Genomic DNA, 22,558 nt, shown 5'->3' with positions numbered 1-22,558 from the left:
AGGTTCAGGTTCAGAGCACGACGGCTCAGAGGTCTACATCAGCTGGTTGCCCACGGGGACAGGGTTGAGTGGTTGACCACGAACCAAATGCAGCTCGAGGCATCTCTCCGCGATCGGATAAAACTCGGATGCATCCCACAAGGCAAACACAAAGAAAGTACATTGAGATGGAGCTTGGTTAGACATCGGCAACACAATCGAGCATAATCTTAGCTACTAATCATCATCACCCTTCTGTGAGCCTAGCTTGAGGTTCTGGTTTTGCAATGCACTAAGTACAGGTAACTTTTTTTTTTGGAAAAGGGGTGATTCCCCGGCCTCTGCATCAGAAAGATGCATACGGCCCTCTTATTAACCAAATAAAGTAGTGTCAACATGGTTCCAAAGGTCTCCACAAATAATAAAAAAACACAGACAGCTCACACGGAGCCAAAAAGGGGCTAGAAACACCAACTAGCCGAGAAAAAACGCCACAACCGGCTGGCTAAAAAATAGATAGGGAATCTAAATGCCTATCCTATTACATGACCGCCATCCAAACCGGTTGAAAATATCCCGAGCTACCATCTCCCAGCGGAAAGACCCAGTAACCAAATGCTCCCTGGCCTCCGTCTGGGTGAGTAGCGACCACGAACGGATCAGTGCCGTAGTTCGGAATATGACCCAGCGGAAAGACTAAGTACAGGTAACTAAGATGAGAGATCCCGGTTTTCGGAGCAATCGTACGTTTACTGAACTAAAGTTTTCAGAGCCCAAGGAAAGTAACCGCAATAGGTTCTGAGCTGAAGGTATAAATTATCTAATTTCGTTGGGTAAGAATGTTCCAACTTACTGAACTGAAGTGGCACAAAAGCGAAGCGAGTTTTCTGAGCATTTGTTTACTTTTATTAATATCTTATTATTGTCTTGTCCTTGATGAAAAACAAAATTCCCCTTATTCAAACAGAATTGACCGACTCCCAGATTTACATGGATGCAAGCACAGAAACCTTACATCCTTTTATGCCATTCTCTCCTTAAACAATTTGAAGTCGTCAACTGCAGGAATCAAGAAAAAGGTAGTAGTAATCAGCCCTGGTGAGTCCATCATCTATCTTTGCTCTACAATCTACATGGTTTAGAAACGAAATCTAGTGAAAACTTACTGGAAGGAAAACGGATAATGGCAACCTGACCTGAAGTATATCATCAGGAATTGTTCTTTCAGACCAAGGACAGATTATGAAGGGGAATGTTTGTGGAAATTATAAGTTGTCAAACAGATCAAGATAGAGGGTGCAGTCAAGTGCAGTGGAGATTCAGAGTCATGGCAGAAGCAAAAGAGACCCGTTTTCGTCATACCCGAGAGAGAGATTGCCTGTACTGGAACTCCAGGCATCTCTCCGTGGCCAGACAAAACTTTGACGCCAACATCTGCACCGATTTCTCAAGTCAAACACAATGAAATTGTATTCAGATGAAACTTGATTAGGCATTCAGGACACAATCAAGCATAGTGCTTACTATTCATTATTCTTGCTGTCAGCTAGAGCAAGTGGGCAGAGAGTTTCAGATTTTAGCTAACTAATCATCACCATTATTCTGTGAGCCTAGCCTAGCTTGAGCTTCAGGTTTTGCAGTGCAATAGGTTAAGGTAACCAAGATGAGAGATCCCAGTTTTCAGAGCCATTATTTACTCAACTGAAGGTATGACTGAATGATTCAGTTTCAGAGAAATTATTTTCAGAACCCTAAGAAAGTAACCACGGCAAGTTCTAGTCTGTCGAACTACGGATGATCTAGTAATTTACCATATTCTTGTTAGTCTCTTAGTATTGTCTGATCATCGATAAAAACAAAAGTTCCCCTTCAAAATCCATTGGAAACAGATTTACCAACACCCAGATTTCTATGAATACAAGTGCAGAAACCTTACACCCTTGTACACTCCTTGAAAAATTTGAAGTCATCAACTGCAGAAAACAAGAAAAGATAGTAATCAGCCTTGGTGATTGCTGAAGATCTTTCTCCGTCATTCTAGCTTTGTTCTACATCTAGATATAGACAACATCGTGACTGCATATTATCCATATGATACAGACAACAACCTGATTCGAAATATGACATCAGCATATGATACGGGACAAACTATGCAGGAGAATGTTTGTGCAAATTATAAGTAGTCAAGCAGATCAAGTTAGAAAGAGCAGTCATGTGCACTGCAAAGAAACCCGTTTTCGCCATACCTGAGGTTGCCTGCACTGTCTGACGTTTTTAAGAGGAGATAATGCACAGCTTCTGAAGATGAGCTAATGCATCCTCCACTGCCTCTCTGGATGTGGTCTCCAAGAAAGAAATCAACAGCATAAACTCGACTCCATAGTTAAAAAATCCTGTTGGGCAAACTTATTTATTTATCTGACATTTTTAGGCCGAGTTGAACAAAAAGGAAGTAGTAATAAAGCACTGCTTTCTACACCAAACTCCAGAGTCCAGCACATGGATGGAACAAGTATATTCTGAAACATGGCATACGCAAATGTAAGCATAAATTTCTCACAGAAGTGACAAGTATTGATTGTTGCTACATCAACTTTCTTATACAGGAACAGTCAATGGATAGAGCAAGAAAAGAGATGTATTAGTTCATATAAAGAACCTCATCTTCTTTTCAGGTGCAAACATACTACACAGTGACACAATTGTCATCATTCAGAATTTGGACAGTGAAATAAGCAACTGAGGTACCTTCTCAGTAATTATCTCCTCAAGCAACTTCCCATGTTTCAGAACCTTACGACAAGATTAAACAAAACATGTTACCAGGAAGTTACCAATACAAGCTAGCAAGAGAAGTATTTTGTTTTTTACTCTAGTAACTGAACAGGAATACATGGTAAGAAACTAAAGAAGCTCACAGATGGTATAAAGAAATTACTTCACTTCCTCCAGGGATTCGACCTTTTCCCTGCAAGACAATAATTGCTGCACACATGCAACAATGTTCAGTTCATGGCTAACCAGAATATACAGACAAAGTGAAGAAACAAACCCAACCTTTTCAAGATCATTATTTGGAAGATCAACCTCCGGTGCACAGAAAGTGATAATGTCCTTAACTTTAAACCCTCTTCCACATTGAGGACACTAGCAAACAATAAATTGGGGGCTGCAATAGTTTTTTTTCATCATATAAGCATTAAAGATAGCATACGTACTACAATGATTAGGCTACATTCTACATCTATCCCATGGCCGACTTGACAAAATTCAAGATTCTGACGTAGTCGTAGAACAAAGCTGAGTGCTTGCCCTCCAAGCCATCACGGTGGTGTCGGTTGCTTCCCGCAACTGTATCAACTTGAAATGAGTTGCTGAGAGACTTGTATCGCTGTGTCTTGTTAACTCCCCTTGTGTGGTCCTTTGGGAAACCAAGTAGAAATTCCATCTCATCAGGATCCAAGGGAGCAACAATGTTTTTCCCAACCCACACAAGATTCCATTTTTTTGCACTCGTCCATGACATATTTCTGAACACTTTTTGGCGGTGGATTTCCTGAGCTTGCAAGAGCACGCTGGATCCGTTCTGTCAACTTTGCACTGTGCGAACTAGCGGAACGTCTTACCTTCTCAGGCCGACGGCTTCGTGTTATATAGATGGGGCGCACCTCCCATAACAGCGCATACATTCGGTTGAGATTACATTCTTGGAGAGGAAGAAAGGAGATAGAGATAAGAGTTACAAGAGATAAACATTATAATCTAACTAGCTAACCAGATGCGACTCATGAAGATATCCGCCAGCCATGTAGATATTGATGTGTTTAACATGCACTTGCTACACATGTTTGTAAGCAATTGAGCTGTGTTCTCTGGTCCCAGAAAGGCCACCACTTCTTGTAATGAGGGAATGCCTCAAATATGGTCTTCGGGGGCAGAGGAAGAAGAGGCAATCTGTTATCAATCTGCACATAAATGAAGAGAATCCACAAACTCTGGCTGAATGTCAAACAGATTCCTTGAAGTTTTCGCCCATTCACCTTTTGGAGCTCGGGCCACATTTTCATAATAGAAAAAAGGTGGTCCGATATCTAGTTTAGAAAGCATTCGGATAACTGATGGTCCCCTGTAACCAGGCAAGTTAAATCCAGACATTGGATTTGGGAGAGGCATTGATTCCTCATCGCTGCCATCCAAGGAAGGTCGATTGCCTTGTCCTTCACCCCCATATCTCTTCCTCTTTTTCCTGCTCTCTTCCATCAACCTTGCTTTCTTTCTGCCTCCAAAGGAATTGAAGCATCTATCTGTAACCTGCCAAATGTACACAGATTCTAGTGTCCTTACATCAAATTAAAAGAGCGAAAATGGCATCTTATTCAAGTGTACATCAAACCACAAGGTACCTCACAAGGTACCTGATGGTCAGATAAGTTTCTAGAATGACAATCTTCTGCGGCACGCGATGCACTAATCGAATCAACTAATAGACAGATATCAGCATCCACACCTAGGGAAATTCAAACAGAAATATATATAGCATAAGGTATTCTTTCCATGAAAGAATTACCGTTAATGCAAATGATTTCAAAAAGAAGCATACCACATCTTGTAATAGCCCTATTTGCTTCATCTTCAGAAAAGCCCATGTGTACTAAGGAGTTGATCTTATCGTCCCTCTCTGACATCTCTCGCAAAAATTCCTGCATAAAAGTACAACAAAATAAGAGATTAGAATATACTGGATATATCTCACTGACTTCTTACTGCCAAACTAAGTGATTGCTGACAGGGATATACAACTACGGAGCAACATGTATATGGCTAGAGAAAAGAAGGGGGCCTACACTATTCAATGATCAAGAGATGAATAGCATAGAGTTCCCAAGAAACAAGCAAACAAAACAGAAAAAAAATTATATCAATGCAATAATTTAGGAACCTCGTTTCTTCCGGTGCTGTTTGAGAATGACATTAATACAATAGCAAGTAACAATATGAAGTACTAGTTGTGCTGGACAGGAAAGAACGGGCAGGTTAGTTGTTTCATCTGGTTGTGCTGGATGCATAGCAATAGTGAAACACAATCATCTGGTCTCTCCATGCTGCTTTCATGATAGAATTTTAAACACCGGTGGATGGATGATGAAGCAAACCGTGCGTCTTCAAGAGAAGATGACGAAGTGATGAGCTGGGTTGCAGCACAAACTTTACAACAGTGCAGGATATAATTATTTAGGTCCAGTCATATTCTTGCTTCTTTGTTTAGTATTAAGCATTCAAGTTTAGCTTCTATTTCTTCCAAACTCTTCTGAGCTCAGTATGATTGTAGACTATATCCTGGACTACAAATTACTCCTTCCGTTAGGAAATAACTGGCGTTGTTTTAGTTCAGATTTGAACTAAAACCGCACCACTTGTTTCCGAGCGGAGGTAATGAATCAAAAACCATAACCGGTGCACAAACTTGGATTTTTGCAGGTTAAAGCGCCTGCGGTATGTGTAATATATTCTCTTGGTTAAAGCACCCGTAATATAATTTTCTTGTACCAACATAACTCCACAAGTTGCAAGCCTTACTACTAATATTCAAATGCATAAAAACTGAAGAGAAAACGAGTGGTGACTAACAAAAATATCTACGGGGAATATTGCAGAACAATGATACACTCTTAAACGATAAATTTTTAACATGGTGAAAATTCTATGTAACAAAAATCAAGTGCTCAAACTACACTCACGAAATCTCAAAACAGTAAGTAACAGGGGTGCTCATGGCAAAGATTTCAAATATATCAGCATATGATCAAAGAATTCTTGGCTACTGAACTGAAGATAAGTAATCATCTACTCCTTCCGTTCCCAAATATTTGTCTTTATAGAGATTTCAACAAGTGACTAAATACGAAGCAAAATGAGTGAATCTACACTCTAAAATATGTCTACATACATCCGTATGTTGTAGTCCATTTAAAATGTCTAGAAAGACAAATATTTGGGAACAGAGGGAGTACCTCACAACCAGAATCATCAGAGCTTGACTCTCTACCACCAGCATCATCATCACCATCCCAGTTCCCAAAATCCAGATCATCGTTATCTTCAACAACAGGGAGGATGCAGCCAGAAGTAGAGTGATTATTACCCACTGCATCATCGTCATCTAGTCAGTATGGAGATACTGTCACTAGCTGTCAAGCAGGGTGGAAGACGTGTTCAGAAGGCGAAGACGTAAAGGTTGGTGGGTGGTTTGAATGTGTGGGCCGGTCTGGTGTGGGCTTGGGTGCGTGTAGCGGGCCTTGGGCCGTTTGTATTGTTGGCAGCGTATATAAGCTGGCCGTGTGGATCCCTGCGGGGTATCGTTGCATGAATTTGAATTCACTCTCTCTCTCTCTCTCTGGTTGCGTCTGCATCTCTCTTTCCCTCTCGCTGATCTCCTCTCCTATCCGATCTCGCAGGCGACGAGCCCCAAATCCGGCAGCCTCCCTCAGCCAAAGGCAAGGGTGTTACAATCTGATATCAGAGCGACCGGTCCATGGCTCGCTTCCGCTATTCTCGAGAGCATACGCGACAAATTCCGAGGCGACGGTCTCCGATCACCCTAGGGTTCGATCGGTGTAATCCCCGACCTGAGGTGGGTTGCTCCAGAGAGGAACAACACGACGGCGTTCAAGGCCAGCACCCAGACGAAGCACATCACGCGCGGGATGGAGCTGTTCCAGGAGCGCATGCTAAAGGAATTCGCGGAGCTGCGGGCGGAGCAGAGCAAGTTGGGCAAGGTGGCGGAGAGCTGCGACCGATTGGAAGCGCTGGACGAAATTGGAGGAGCAGTCTCAGCGCCTGGACCAAGTGCAAGTGAAAGTGAATCTCTCCTGCAACACTCTGGGCAAGGTGCAGCAAGAGCAAGCGCAGTCGGCGAAACAGAGCGTCGCCGCATCAGTGGGCAGGGGAGGCGCAGCGTTGAATGGAACTCCGCTGTCTGAAGGGGTGCTCGGGGCTGCGCCCGCGGCGTTGGGCTCCACGGCGAGGAGCCAACCATGGCCAAATCAGGTGCCTGTCCCCAATCCTTACCCCAGTGGTGAGCAAGGCGAGCATTTCATGCGAGAGGAGGCGACAGGGAAGAGAAACTGGATGCCGAAGATGGATTTCCCAAAATTCGATGGGACGGGAGTGAGGATTTGGATCGATCAGTGCGAGGCGTTCTTTCAGTTGTACAGTATTCCCAACAGTTTTAGAGTCACTTCAGCGTCCCTGCATCTAGTGGATAACGCTGCTCACTGGTTTCAGTCCTATAAACAAGGAGGAGGTTGGCCGAGTTGGGAGCAGTTCTGTGCAACATTACTGGCAGAATTCGACGTTAATGTTCACAGGGAGCTGCTGCAGACACTGATGAGACTGAAACAGTGGGGATCTGTGGAAGAGTACAAAAACAAATTCCATCAGTTGGTGTACAACATTAAGCTCTATGAACCATCCATTAGTGATACTCTGCTAGTAACCAGATTTACCATGGGACTGAAAGAGGAATTGAGTGCTGGAGTTGAGATGCAATTGCCTAAATCAGTCCACCAGGCTGCCCTGTATGCTCTCATACAGGAAAGGCAAATGAGTCAGAGTAAGGGAATAGAGTTAGTGGACAGAAAAGTACATATAACAAGCAGGACAGTAAATCATCAGTAGCTCCAGGTGAACTTTGGAGGGCCAGACGGTTGAAGGAGTACAGGAGAGCAAATGGACTGTGTTATAGTTGTGGAGAAAATTACACTCCTGGGCATGTGTGCAACATCACTAATAACAGTACTACCCAGTTGAAAGCAGCAGAATGTATAGATCCTCATCAAATCATTTCTGATGCTGTGTTAGATGCATTGTTGGAAGAACAGCAAGAACAGCAAAAGGTAGGCGACGAGAGAGGCCACGGTGGCGAGCGCACGACGCTTCGATGTCGGAGTGCCTAGGAGAGTAGTGTCTAGCCAGTCGAAGAAGTCAACCGAGCCGTCAGGGATGGCCGTGGTAGGAGAGCACCAGGATAGAATAGCATACCAAGTCGCCCGCGCGAAGACACAGCCCACCAGGATGTGGCGCATGGTCTCGGGTTCCTGGGAGCAAAGCACGCAGGCCGGCTCGTGGGGCAAGCCGTGCCGTGCAAGACGGTCCGCGGACCAGCAGCGGTTGAGGGACGCCAACCAGATGAAAAACTGCACCGAGGTGGGAGCGCTGGTTTGCCAGGCGAGGTGCCAGGTGGGCGAGGAGGTGGAGCCATGGAAGAGGGCGGTGTAGCAGGATGAGGGCGAGTAGCATCCATTTTCCGCCCAACGCCAGCGGATCGAGTCCGGTCGGGGGAGCAGCTGGACCTGCTGGAGGCGGATCTAGAGGCCAACATATTCTACCGTGGCCGCCAAGCCCAGAGCACCCTGGATGTCACGAATCCAGCGGCGATCTGTAATCGCATCTGCCACCGTGCGAGAGTTGCGGGCACGGCGAGGGACGAGGGCCGTGACATGAGGAGCAGCGTCAAGAATAGATTTGCCATCCAGCCAGGGGTCGATCCAGAAGCGGCAGGAAGTGCCATTACCAACGGACCATATCGTGGAAGCTCGGAAAAACGGAAGCACCTCGGGGTCGTGGGGTAGCTTAAGGTGAGCCCAGGGCCGGGAGGGATCAGTAGCCTGCAACCAGAGCCAACGCACGCGAAGAGAGATTCCAGCGCGGCGGAGGTCGCGGATACCTAAACCACCCAAGTCCAGAGGGCGGCATACCCGCGCCCAACTGACCAAGCAGGATCCCGAGCGTGCATCCGTACGCCCATGCCACAAGAAATCCCGGAGGATGCGATTGTCCTTCTTGAGGATGGTGGGGGAGATTGCCATGGACAGGAGCAGGTGGACCGGCATGGCACTCAGGACTTGGCGAACCAGAGCGAGACGCTCGCCGCGGTTGAGAAGAGCGGCCTTCCAGGTGGCCAGCTTGCGCGTGAGTTTCTCGATGATCGGCATGAGCTGGGGTGGAGGCACCCTCTTTATGGACAGCGGGAGACCCAGGTACTGGATCGGGAAGGCCACGACGGGGCAGGAGAGCGTAGAGCCAATGGAGGTAGAGACGTCGACGGGGCATTGAATTGGCGCGGCGAGGCACTTAGCAAAGTTAGTGCGCAAGCCGGAGACAGCACCAAACAGGTCCAAGAGTTTGCTGACGGTCGAGAGCTCCGCGGCATCGAGATGGCAGAAGATGACCACATCGTCGGCGAACAGGGAGATACTGGAAGGAGCATGCCGCGGTGTTAGGCGCTTGAGGATGCCGGATTGGACCGCGAACTGGAGCATGGTATTGAGCGTGTCGATGACCAGTGCAAAAAGCATGGGGGAGATGGGGTCCCCTTGCCGGAGTCCTTGCCCATGGGGAATGGGAGGCCCAGGTGTCCCGTTGATCAAGACGCGGGTGGAAGCAGTCGATATCAGGATGGAGACCCACTCGCGCCAACGATGGCCAAAGCCCATGTGCTGCAAGACCTCCATAAGGAACGGCCAAGAGACCGAATCGAAGGCGCGCGCAATGTCCAGTTTCAAGAGGACCCGAGGCTGTTTAAGTTGGTGGAGTTGCTTGGCCGTTTGTTGGACGAGAAGGAAGTTGTCGTGGACGCTCCTTCCGGCAATGAAGGCGCTCTGGTTAGAGGAGACAAGCTCGGCGAGGCGCGGAGCCAGCCGCAAGGAGAGAACCTTGGCAAAGAGCTTGCCAATGATGTGAATGAGGCTGATCGGACGGTACTCGGAGAGGGAAGCGGCGTCCGAGCGCTTGGGCAGCAGCGTGATCAAAGCTTCGTTAAGGCGCTGGAAGGCCATGCCATTCAGAGAATAAAGCTTGCTGAATACGTCGCAGATGTCATCCTTGATGATGGGCCAACTAGCGCGGAGAAATTCTACGGTGAAGCCGTCGGGGCCTGGGGCTTTGCCGGATGGAAGGCTCTTGATTTCCTCCCAGATTTCCTCTGGCGTGAACGGCTGCTCGAGGGCGGAGAGATCAAAGGAACGGTGGCCAATTGCAGTCAGGTCAAGGGCGACAGAGCGCGGCGCCGGCGGGCCCAGAACCCTGGCGAAGTGGGAGAAGGCCGCGCAGGCCATGCCGCTTTCATCAAAGATGCGCGTGCCATCCATGAGAAGGTCGAGCATGCGATTCTTGCTGGCTCTTTGGGAGACACGAATAGGCGGCACTTCCCCGTTGATCCACTCATTGGAACCCTTTACACAGTTACATGAACAAATATCAGACCATGATCTAACAAATCCTAGATGGCTCTTGCGCTGAAATACAAAAAAAAATCAGACTTACAAGCGTGGATGGGCCAGGAGCATCGAAGTTCCTCATAGCCGGAGCCGATGAGGGCTCAGCCTCACCATCATTGTCCCACTCAAACTTACCACTGTCATCGCTATCACTAGTCCAGCCCTGTGACATGAGTTATGCACAGCTCAATTAATATTGAAAGCAAACCACCAAAAAAGCAATTATAGAGAACAAAATGATGTGAGAGAATAATAATTTTATTATGCCACAAGTCCACAACAGACTGAAGATACTGCTATTGAAATCTCCAGCATGAAATTATTACAACTGCATTTGGCTCTCGAGTCTAGAATGCATCGGAAAGGAAGAAGGGAAAAACCCTTTTTTATTGAACAAACACCCCTCAACCACTGTCACATGAAGAAATTAAGCTAATGCCCGGAGAATATACATCAGCTCAATTAGAAACAGTTTGATTAGTTCGCTGGGCAATAGGAGATGACATGCATAACAGGGCTAAACAGACTTTATGGGAGTAAACTAAAGTGATCAAGTAGGTAAATCAAAAAAAGGTGAGCAGATTGACCAGGATTGCCCATTATCATGGCTAGAGTAAGATTAACTAAACAAGCACTCTGCAGTACCATTTGATGATGCTTTTACCAAATGGATAAACAACGATGTTTGCAGTCCAAATGAACTGTTCAAATGCGTGAGCTGAAGTGCCGGAGAAGTAAGAGTTTTCTTCATTTTAGCATATAGGTGGATCACGGTAACATAAACTAAAACAATAGAATCCCAGCATTAGAGAGTGTCAACCAGGTAATGCCGTAATGGTACGGTTGATCACAAGAGTGTCAATGTATCAACATGAACATGCAAGAGACCATGCAAGAACCGAAATGCGGAACGCGAAATCAGCAGGGTCTCATTCAACTCTAGGTTCCAGAATGCATCAAGCGAATTTGAAAGAGCATATTCAGATGAACTGTTTAGATGGTGGTGCTATCTCTGCTATACAAAGCTGTATTTTGACCAACTATTGCAAGCATCTTACTTGGCGCCATCCTAATGCACGAACAATATAAGAAAATGCAGACAAGGACAAACAGATCGATCGAGTGGTTAACAACCAACGCAACATGATGCCTGGTAACAAGAGTCAATGTGTCTGACTTGTTAAAGACATGTCTGATCACAGGGACAGTCAATGTAAGTGTCGACATGAACAGCATATGAAGCAAAGTATGATACGACAGTAAAAACACGCAACACGGAATCAGCATTCTCATTGCTCTGCGGTCCAGAATGCATCCAGGAAAATTAAAGAACATATATATTAATCAAAAGGAAGTTAAGAAAAAGGATTCAGATGAGATTCTGCTATACAAATCCCACGCTATCTATGCAACATAATATCCAGTGACTGCTACAGTAGTAATATGGCAAAATCAACAAGTTGACTGCATCCGATTCAAGTGTCTGTAACAATGTAAGTTGGGGGAAAAGACCTCTTTTTTTAGCGAGCGAGAAAACCCCAAAACCCTCATATGCAAAACTTAATCACACGCATTTTTATTGAACAAACCCGAGAGCTTCGCCCCTGCATCGGAACCGAGAGCGGCACGGGAAAAAACAAATCTTTCCCGGAGCTTCTAGTACGAACGCGGTGCAGAGTAATCGCCAAAGATTCTGCAGGACACAATCCCCGCGAGTGTGCTGCCGCTCTGCCGCGGCGTGTATGCGGGCGCGTGGTTTTGTAGAAGAGAAGGGCACACGCGGCGGGAATGTGTCTCCGACGTGTGGGGCCGCGATGGGTACTTCCCTTATTTCTATGGGTGTGTGGCCGCACACAAAACCGGTCACACAGTTTTGTACGCAGCGCACGTCCACATTAAACCCAATAAGAGTCGCGCAAAGTGCGACCGCTAGGCTATGCCACGTCGGCATATTCACTGTTGCAGGGTTTTTTTACAACGCTCGTCTGGCTCTCTGACTGGCCCACGTAGTTCTGATCGGCCGGAGGAAAACCTAGCGACACAACACGCGCAGGGAAAAATCCCTCCACCGCCACACCCGCTCTTCTCCCATCGCCCTCGCCCTCCTCCCTTCGCTCATCGGCGCCCCTCCTCGCCTCCTCCCCCTCTTCCCATCCCCACTTCTGCCCCGTGCCGCCGGCCTCTTCCTTGGCCGCTCAACTCAGCCAAGGCGTCGGGACGAAATCTATACCGGTGGGTGTGCCTTCTCTGCCCCTTCTCCTCCCCATTGATCTGATTTTCCCCTGATTTCTCTATCCTCTTTTTTCTTTCTGTGATTTGACTAATCCGGCTGCTCGAGTGCTCCAGTTTTTATTTGCAGGTGGTAATCTTGCTGCAATTTCCTTCCTGTGTCTCTTTCTCTCTAGGGAAGCTGCCTCCGGGGGTCGAGAGGAGGCATAAGAGACCTTGGGGAAATCGAGCATCTTGGCAGAGCGATGCCCCCATCCCATTCCCCTTTCTTTCTCAGTGTGTTTCTCCATGGACAACAGTGCCACGGACAGTTCCACCATTCAACCCTAGGTGAACTTCTCATTTATGTCAGAAGCACACTCTTCCTTGATCTGATTTTCTTCAGGATGTGGCTATTTATGGATTTTTTTTCTCTATGCACTCATTACCCTTGATTAAGTTCAGAAGATGCTAAATTGTGACAGCAGTTGGCCAAATTAGTAAGTCAATTTGAATCACATGCTTTGGAAAAAAAACTGTGCACATGAATCGTATTATATTCTGGTTGTTCAATACCTGAAACACTTAGTGAATAGCATTGATAATCCCTTTATTGTAATGTGTAGCTTGGCGGATGAGAATCGATGTATAGATCTGTACTATGCTACCTGGATTTATGATTTTATTCATGAAAATGGTGCAAAATAACGAGCACCGGTCATTATTTTGTGGCACTGAAGCTCGGGTATAGCTCATTACTTGGGATATGAGTTTCTGACTATGTAGAAGAAATATAGAAGAGAATTAGGCTGGACTAGATATGCATATTATACTCCCTGCATTGCCTTTCATTAAATAATTAATTATACAACATTGTGATGGGATCATGGGAATATTGAGGTCACCAAATCATGATTTACGGGGCTGAACTAATTCAAAATGATTAATTTTTGCGAAGGAATTTTCATGATGATGTGTAGTGTCACAATGTCTGATCTGATGTTCAACAATCCACTGCTTATTTCTTCACCGTGGTGCTTCAGTTTCTTGGTAGCTAACGGTATCAGGTTTTTTTTTTGCAGTGTATGGCTGTTGTTGTCAATGGTGAACTCATTATTGTGGGCAATCCATGTCTCCGGTGAGGAGATCTAGGATGTGGCAGTGCGAACTACAAAAGGTAGGCGACCTTGACTAGCGTTGTGTTCTTGTGTGTTCATTTGGAATTATGATGATATGTTTTCCATCATGTCTCGCACTAATGAGCCACCAGCAAAATAAAAAATATCATACCGATGATGACGTGATCTTCCAGTATTCTTAACTAAGCCTAATCACACCTTTTGTTTATGCCATCGTACATGATGCTGATCTTCCAATAGTCTTAACTAAGCCTAAGCAGGGTGCAGTAGACTCAAGGCAGGGCAATTAGTTGATTGACCTATATATTTTTCCACTGAGAATCACCCAGCGAGGAAGTTGGTGCAGAACTGTCAAGGATTTCCAGCCGCAGAATGTCAGATATTGATTCATCCAACTTCATGAAACTGATATGGTTCGCCGATGATGGGATGATCGATAGTGATCAGCAACGGAATCCTGGTAATCATCGACGCTTCTCTCCCACAGACCACTCCCTTCTATCTGGCCCATCATTTTACATTGCTCCTCGTCCTGATTGTTTTGATAAAGTGAGGCTTTCATGTCTTCTTTTACCTGTCTGATATGTTCTTGCACTAATTTTGATTAGTGTGCTATTAGATTTCTACAACTGGAACAAAGTGTATGTGCGCTGCTGCGACGTGGCTTTGTTTCTGGGGATGAGGAAGGTCAAGCGCACGTGATTATTTTGAATCCAGGGACATTGTCCTTATTTTTGTTGCTATAATGTTCTGTTGATGATGATGTAGGATGGATTATCATCCCATTAGTCTTTGCAATGTTATTTATAAAATCATTGCCAAATCTTTAGCTAATCGTCTTAAGCCTCATCTTCCAGATTATATTGACCCTGCTCAACAAGCTTTCATTGAAGGTAGAAGAATTAGTGACAATATCATTATTGCTCAAGAGATTTCTCACTCTTTTGCTCTTCGTTCTTGGAATCACCTTGCTTTCATGCTTAAAATTGATCTTGCTAAGGCTTTCGATCATTTAGAATGGAGCTTCATTGTTTCAGCTCTTGCACGTAAAGGATTGCATGCTCATTTCATAAATGTGATTTATGGGTGCATTTCTTCTCCTACTTTTTCTGTGGTCATTAATGGTAGGCCTTCTCATAAATTCAAAAGTTCTAGGGGTATTCGTCAAGGTTGTCCTATGTCCCCTTATTTGTTTGTTATTGCCATTAATAAATTATCTCTTGCTCTTAACGAAGCTTTAGCTGCTCATAGTCTTCAGGGTATTTTGCTTGGACCAAATTGCCCCCCGATTCACACTCTTTTGTTTGCAGATGATTTGTTGGTATGTGGTCAAGCTACTGTTCAGGAAGCTAATGCTATGGCCAACATTATCAATCATTTTTGTTCCATGTCAGGTCAAACTCCAAATTGGGCCAAGTCTGCTATTATGTTTAGTGCTCATGTTAGTCAGGCTATTATTCAAGATATTAATCAGATTTTTCCTGTTTCTAACATGGATACTAATTTTTCTCATCTTGGTCATCCTCTTATTCTTCCTGCTAATAATAGATCTGCGGCCTACAATTTTGTTTTGGATAAATTCATGAATAAGCTTCCTGCTTATAAGGCCAACTTGCTCTCTCATGCAGCTAGGCTTGAATTGATTAGATCAGTTTTTTCTGGTATTCCTGTTTACTATATGGCTAATATTTTATTTCCTAAGAAGTTCATAGCCAAACTCACTGCTATTATTAGGAACTTTTGGTGGACAAGTATTAGAGAGCATAATTCGAGCAAAAGCTTGTGTCTTAGGGCTTGGAAGGATATTTGTTATTCTAAAAAAGAGGGTGGCCTTGGTATTAGGAACTTACAAGTCATTAATGAAGGCCTGATGCTTGCAGCTGCTTGGCGTATAGCGAAAGATTCTTCTTCCCATCTCCATCTTCTTCTTAAGTCCAAATACTTCCATGATTCTTCCATCTGGACTGCTAGCCCTTCTAATCCAAAATCAGCTTTTTGGTCCTCCATTCTCAAAATACTGCCCAAACTCAAAGCTCATTCTTTTTATCAGATTACTCAAGGTAATATTTCTATATGGAGCACCCCTTGGTGCTCGCGTTGGAATGCTATTTATGATCATCTTATTATTCAACCTTCAGGATATAGTTACCCTTCTCTTGTTAAAGATCTTTGGGTTCCTGATAGGAAAGAATGGAATTCTACCCTTATTTACTCTCTTTTCCAACAACCTCTTGCTTCTACTATTATGCAGACTGATATTATTCAAGAGGACGGTCCAGATATTCTGTGTTGGGACCTTACCCCTAATGGTATTTGTACTTCTAAATCTACTTATAAGCTGTGTTTGCAGGATATTCATGCCAATCCTAGATTTGCACCTTCTCAGGTTTCTTTGCAGGTCAAGAATCTTCTAAATGAGGTCTGGAAACAAAAGATGATGATTCCCAGGGTAAAAACTTTTGCTTGGAGGCTTCTTAGAAAAGCTCTTCCCACAGGTTTGAGAGCTGGCCGCTTCTCCGTGCACATATCTCAACTTTGTAGCAGATGCGGTAAGCCTGAGGATGAGATGCATTTATTTTTTCTTTGTGATTTTGCTAGAGCTGCTTGGTTTCTGAACTCTTGGTGCATTAGAATGGATATTTTAGTTCAAAGTAATCCTAATATTCACAGTATTTTCCTTGCTCTGATTAATATGAATCATCCTCATGCTTCTCTACCCAACATTCTCAACTTTATGTGGTGTCTTTGGAAAGCTAGGAATGATTATTTATTTAGTAGGAAAAAATCTCTTCCTTATCATATTAACACTGCTGCTATAGCCCTGTGTAATGAACTCGATGGTTCTATACATATTTCTTCTCAGCTCAAATCCAATGAGATGGTCGGTGTTTTACCTCTTACTAATCAGATTCCTATGCAGGGGAAAACGATTAAGTCTGATCTTCAAGTTACAGGACCAAAAGTATACTCTGATGCAGCATTTAGATGCAAAAAAATTCCAGGCTTGACTCAAGGATCTGTTGCTACTGGAATTGGAATTTACCTCTCTTTACCACAAGACCAATTGGAGGTCAATGTGCAGATCCAAACTTCTACTGTTATCACAGATACACCTTTACAAGCTGAAGCTTTGGCGCTTCTTTTGGCGGCTAGAGTGGCCAAACAGCTATGCATTTCTCAGCCCACTTTCCTCACTGACAATCTGTCTTTGGCGTCATGGGCGGCTAGCAGAAAGATTAAGGAATCTACTACTCCTTGGACTATAAGGAAAATTCTGACTGACTTCTTCTGCTACTCCTCAGATCTTCAGTCCCAGGTGTTTCACATCTCTAGGGAGATCAATGGTATTGCACACAATGTAGCTCACCAGGTTCTAACATCAGTGGTAGAACCTGATATATGTTGTTTCGCTTCAGCTCATCGGAATATGACTTGCCCTGTAGTTTCTCTTCTCTCTACTTTTCAATTTCAGGGCTTTGTAATTCATGCTGTACGGTGTTTCTGAGCTGAAATAAGAAAGTTTGGCGCCTAGTGCGCCTTTTGTTGTTCAAAAAAAAAAGTGGTTATTGATAAGCTCATGGAAAAGGGACTTGCCAATTCTACCCAGGCCATACCAAATTTATTGAGTTCAGATTGTATTTCTACACATTTCAGACCCTCTTTACGGTGTTCTAACTGGTGGTCTAGCAACGATACTGCACTGCAATGATTTTAGTGCAAGATTTTCTCAGGATGTTTCAACTAAATGCCTTGCTGATGCAGGACTTTTTCTTGACGTGTAAGAATCCTGAAAGTAGATGTAATCCACTAGCATGGTACGAGAACAAATGTAGTATCACTTTTTGTTTGGCAAAAAGGATATATCTCGAGAAAGGTCCTTTTGGTTTGTCCATGATGGTGTCGTTCAGCTCCAGATTAGTTCTTGGACTTGCTTCAAACTTTAAAAACCATTCCTTGTGTTATAATCAAGTCTTCTGATCACCTTCTTATCCTTTGTGTACTTATGTAAGACCTAACTACTATATCTAGCTTTGCGCATCGAACTCTGTTTTTTCATGTGTGGTTACTGGTTAGTCTGTGCCAACAATCACCAGAACGGTGCAAAATAAATCCGGATCATGTAATTTATGCCATTTTTTTAGGCAGGGTGATTTGTACTGAAATTTGCATGAAATACAAGCTCCCTCCTTTTTTAAAAATACCCATCAGAATATCTATGAACAAAATAAATAGATTTGATTATGTTTCACTTATGGGATAGATTGCTCCAGAAAGGGTTGTTCATTTTAGGCTGAGAAGGGTTGTATTGGTCAATGTGCATAGTTTATATGACATCCTCGTCAGAATATTGACAATTCTTTTAAGGTGAGGTGGGTTGTATTAGTGAGTGTGTTAGTGTGTTAGATGATCACACCTTGGTGTTATTTCCTACTACGTCTATGAACGGAAAACAATTGAATTCAAGTTAGTAAAAACACTCGTCTGTTAATAGTATGCTTTATGTTTTTACAGGACGCATTGTGTGGAATTGAGCGCCATCATCTAGGCCAGCTGTTAATTTGGAAGTTAGGATATTCGCTTCCAGCCAAGCTCACCCTACCCGGTGGGGCACGTGGCGATGGTGCCTCCCTGCCCAGCGCCCGTGCCATGTTTCCTCCTTGTTGGTCGTGGCCACGGCGAAGTAGACCCCCAGTGGCAACGATGATGTAAGCCAACCAGGCAATATGATTTTATCCTCCATATACATGAGCTCAATCCTTAGTTAAGCATTGCCATCCTAAGTTGTTTGCTTTGAAATTGTTTGACTTGATCTCATCTGATGTCGCTTCCACTGATGAATTGACGAGATGTGAAGTGTTGTACTGCTTGTAATAAGTACATATACATTTTGTTGTGCCTAGCAGTTAAATTAGAAGGCATGTGTGATTTATGGTCCTTGCATCTTGTTATTAGTTATGTATTCCTCCTTTACTACGGTAGTAATATATGCATTCCCTAATTCCCGCCCTTCATTATTTTGACAAAATTTCTATATTAAGCTGCAGTGTAGTTGTTGGTAATTATATTGTTAATACTTAAGCACCTGATGGGCATATGCTCTTGCATAGAAGTTACGATAATGTAGGGAGACAACATTCCTCTTGTGTCAAGATCTCCTAAAGTGAAGATGACACCTTCTTTCAATTAGAGCAGTAATACATTTTTTTTTGAAAAGGAGGACTCCCCGGCCTCTGCATCAGAGTGATGCATACAACCATCTTATTAACCAAATAAAGCAGTGCGAACATGGTTCCAAGGTCTTCAAAAATAATGAAAAGTAAAGAAAGCTCACACAGAGCCAAAACGGGCTAGAAACACCAACTAGCCATGAAAAGATGCCACAACCGGCTGGCTAAAACTAGGTAGGTAAACTAAATGCCTATCCTATTACATGACCGCCATCCAAACCGGTTGAAGATATCCCGAGCTACCATCTCCCAGCGGAAAGATCCAGTAACCAAATGCTCCCTGGCCTCCGTCGGGGTGAGTAGCGACCACGAACAGATCAGTGCCGTAGTTCGGAATACGCAGTAATACATTGATGTCGTCTCCTGATGACTCCTATGACATTATAGCTTTGTTTTCTTATTTATCTTCTTGATCGGGGGTGCATATTGCAGCTTAATCAACAACACTACCTATTTGTTTCTCCATACATGATACATCTGAAATGTTGTTAGATCAACATTTAGGAAAATTTGGGCATATTTCGACCGTCTGATACCCCTATATGACTATATGGCAGCAGTGTAGTATGTATGTTTAGTTTGGTTGAGGGCCATTTGTTCTTAGCAGTTAATAACACTTAATTGACACAGTTGTATGTTTTATGTTTTTACAGGAAGAATTGTGTGGAATTGAATGCCATTATGTAGGATGGAATAGTTATTATACAAGTGGTTAGCTTGCAGAATTAACATCTGACTAGGAGCTAAGCTGAAGTTGGATCGCCTCTTCTTGGAAACTAATCAGCTATGCTATATCCAAGATTTGGAGATTAAACAAGGAGCTCGGCTGAGGTTTCACATGGATCTCTGTTAGCTTTGCCTTACCTGCGAGGATATGTTCTCTACTTTCTGAAACTACCTTCTTTTAGTTTCGAACAACTCACTATATATGTCTGATCAATCATCAATGTCACAACCATGTTGCCTCTGTGTTAATATGGAGGTATCAGTGTCATTTTCCATGTTTGCTGGTCCAATCTCAGTTTCTAAGCAGCTCTGTTATATGCATGTGTAGTGCTCGGCATAGACTGCAGTTTGACTGCCATAGATGCAAACAAGAACGGCAGCATAATTGGCAACACACTGTTACTTGTTTATATCAGCACAAACACGCTAAGTCTTCTGCATTATATTCATCTGTTAGATTTCAGTTCATGTAACTTACTTTCTCTCACACATGTACTCCCAATAGAATATGATATATTTGAACACGTTCGTACCAAATCTGTTGGAGTAGGCTGGACGGTAACCTACTTAGTGACGCGCACAGAAACGCCTCAGGCGGCGCGCCATGGGCACGCCCCAACCACTAGTCCCAATAAAGAGGGGAGGAAACGATGAGGTGCGGACTAGGGGAGGTGCATCGATGGTGATAATAACGAGGCTAGTTAGGGTTGGTGTTAGGCTAGGCATAGCTGTCAAGCATCATGTTTGACAGCTTTGACCGGTCCTGACATGCTAATAACACCATAATTGATACAAATATTTATTACAGTAATATATACAATTGTTAATTTTAATAGTTCCCTTATTTATAAATCCATATATACCAATATATATAAATATAAAAAGACTTAAAAAGGCAGATCCAACAAATCTTTACCATCAAATCAGGTCAATCCAACGATATAGGCTACTTCAATGGTGAGCGCTCAATATGTTTAGCGTGCGGTTAAATATCATATCAAATATCAATTCCAACGGTAATCACATAATTGACAAGCAAATAATGTCCTACCTGATATATGCGTGCGATTAATATATTGCCTAATATGAACATGCATTGCACGTGCGGATTTACTAGTAACACTAAATAAGTGCTTTTGTTTTTGTGTCCATATTCACGTGATTGTGTAAAAAATATATTATTTGGTAAGCTTTTATTGACATGCAATGAATAAGAATTTACTCCCTCGTCCCAAATTACTTATTTGTCTAGATACAGATGTATCTAACACTAACACGTGTCTAGATACAACTATATCTAGACAAATCTGAAACAACTAATTAGTGATGGAGCCATGGAGGTGATATTTGTTAAGTCAATAAGAGGTGAAACCCTTGACATGTTTTTTTAGGAAAAATTGATGAAAAAAAATAAAGATGGAAGAACATAATCAAAAGAGGGAGATGGAGGGAGGAATGTAGATAAAATCGACGAAAAGACGGTAAAACCTTATCATTCTTCATTTATATTATAAGAGAGAAAACATGTGTAACAAAAATACTCTGAATGTGGTTAGCTATTTTATATAACGTCAATGTGGCATGGGGCGACCGCGTTACAGGTTACGGTCATGCGTGAGTGGGGACGCAGGGGGTAGAGCCCACGCCAACAAACCAATGAATGAGGTACCAAATTGCTCATGTAAGGGTATTTTCAATATGGACCTGATAACCCACAAGTATAGTGGATTGCAACAGTTTTGGAAGGTAGAATATTCAACCAAAATTTATTGATTCGACACAAGGGGAGTCAAAGAATATTCACAAGTATAAGAAGTTGAGTTATCAATTCAACCACACCTGAAAGACTTAATATTTGCAGCAAAGTATTTAGTAGCAAAGCGGTATAATAGTAACGGTAATAGTGGCAATAGTAGCAGTTTTGTAGTGATTGTAACAGCAGCAGTAACGAAAGCAACGAAACAAAGATCAATATAAAACAAACTCGTAGGCAATGGGTCGGTAATGATAGGTGTCGGATCATATTCATCATGTAGCAGCTATAACTAGTGTTACACAGAACTAGCTCCAATTCATCAATATAATGTAGGCATGTATTCCGTATATAGTCATACGTGCTTATGGAAAAGAACTTGCATGACATCTTTTGTCCTACCCCCCGTGGCAGCGGGGTCCTACTGAAAACTAAGGGATATTAAGGCCTCCTTTTAATAGAGAACCGGAACAAAGCATTAGCACTTAGTGAATACATGAACTCCTCAAACTATGACAATCACCGAAAAGAATCCCAATTATTGTCATCTTGGGGGTACACTAGTAGAAAAAGGGTCAAATGTGAAACACATTAGTGCCGGTTTGAATTTGAGCCGGCATTAATGTGACCATTAGTGCCAGTTCCAACGGCTAGGCGGGCGGGCATCATTAGTACCGGTTCATGCCACGAACCGGTACTAATGAGGCCAGTGCGGCTGTGGTCAGGCTGGGGCCCCCACGAAGACCTTTAGTACCGGTTCATGGCATGAACCGGTACTAGAGTTTCTTAGTAAGCTGATTTTTAGTCCCACCTCGCCAAGAGAGAGGCAGTATGAGCGGTTTATAAGCCGTGAGTGCAGAGACAATGACGAAGAGGCGCAATGCTCACCTGCACGTTGATTAGGTTCAAGCCTTTCGGAATAGCATAGATTGCACTGAGCTATGTGCAGTGCAGTCTACACTATTTCGAAAGGCTTGAAGCAAATTAACCAGCATTGCACCTCTTTTTATTTTTAATAATTTATTTGAACTCCGGACTTCTTGTGTTCAGTATGCAGCATTCAAAGCGACATCATCAATTTCCAACATGTTCTGACATCATTTGCTGTTTTTCAGTCATTTACCGAATTGTTTAAAGAGCTAAATGACCGTGAAATTGAAAATCACTACAAAATGAACTGTGAAAATGTTGAAATTTAGCATGGTATCATTATTTCACCCGCATAGCATGTGCAAAAGAGTAGAGAGG

General features: G+C 43.5%; 1 pseudogene; it reads right to left on the bottom strand.

Annotated features, from left to right (window-relative positions):
• Window positions 1–3,223: 3,223 nt before the first annotated feature.
• On the bottom strand, window positions 3,224–6,541 carry LOC125507650 (annotated as a pseudogene).
• Window positions 6,542–22,558: the final 16,017 nt, after the last annotated feature.

This window comes from Triticum urartu, chromosome 5, assembly GCF_003073215.2.
Source record: "Triticum urartu cultivar G1812 chromosome 5, Tu2.1, whole genome shotgun sequence".
NCBI lineage: Eukaryota > Viridiplantae > Streptophyta > Magnoliopsida > Poales > Poaceae > Triticum > Triticum urartu.
Note: the sequence above shows the minus strand (reverse complement) of the source record. Positions and strands in the feature narration are given on the sequence as shown.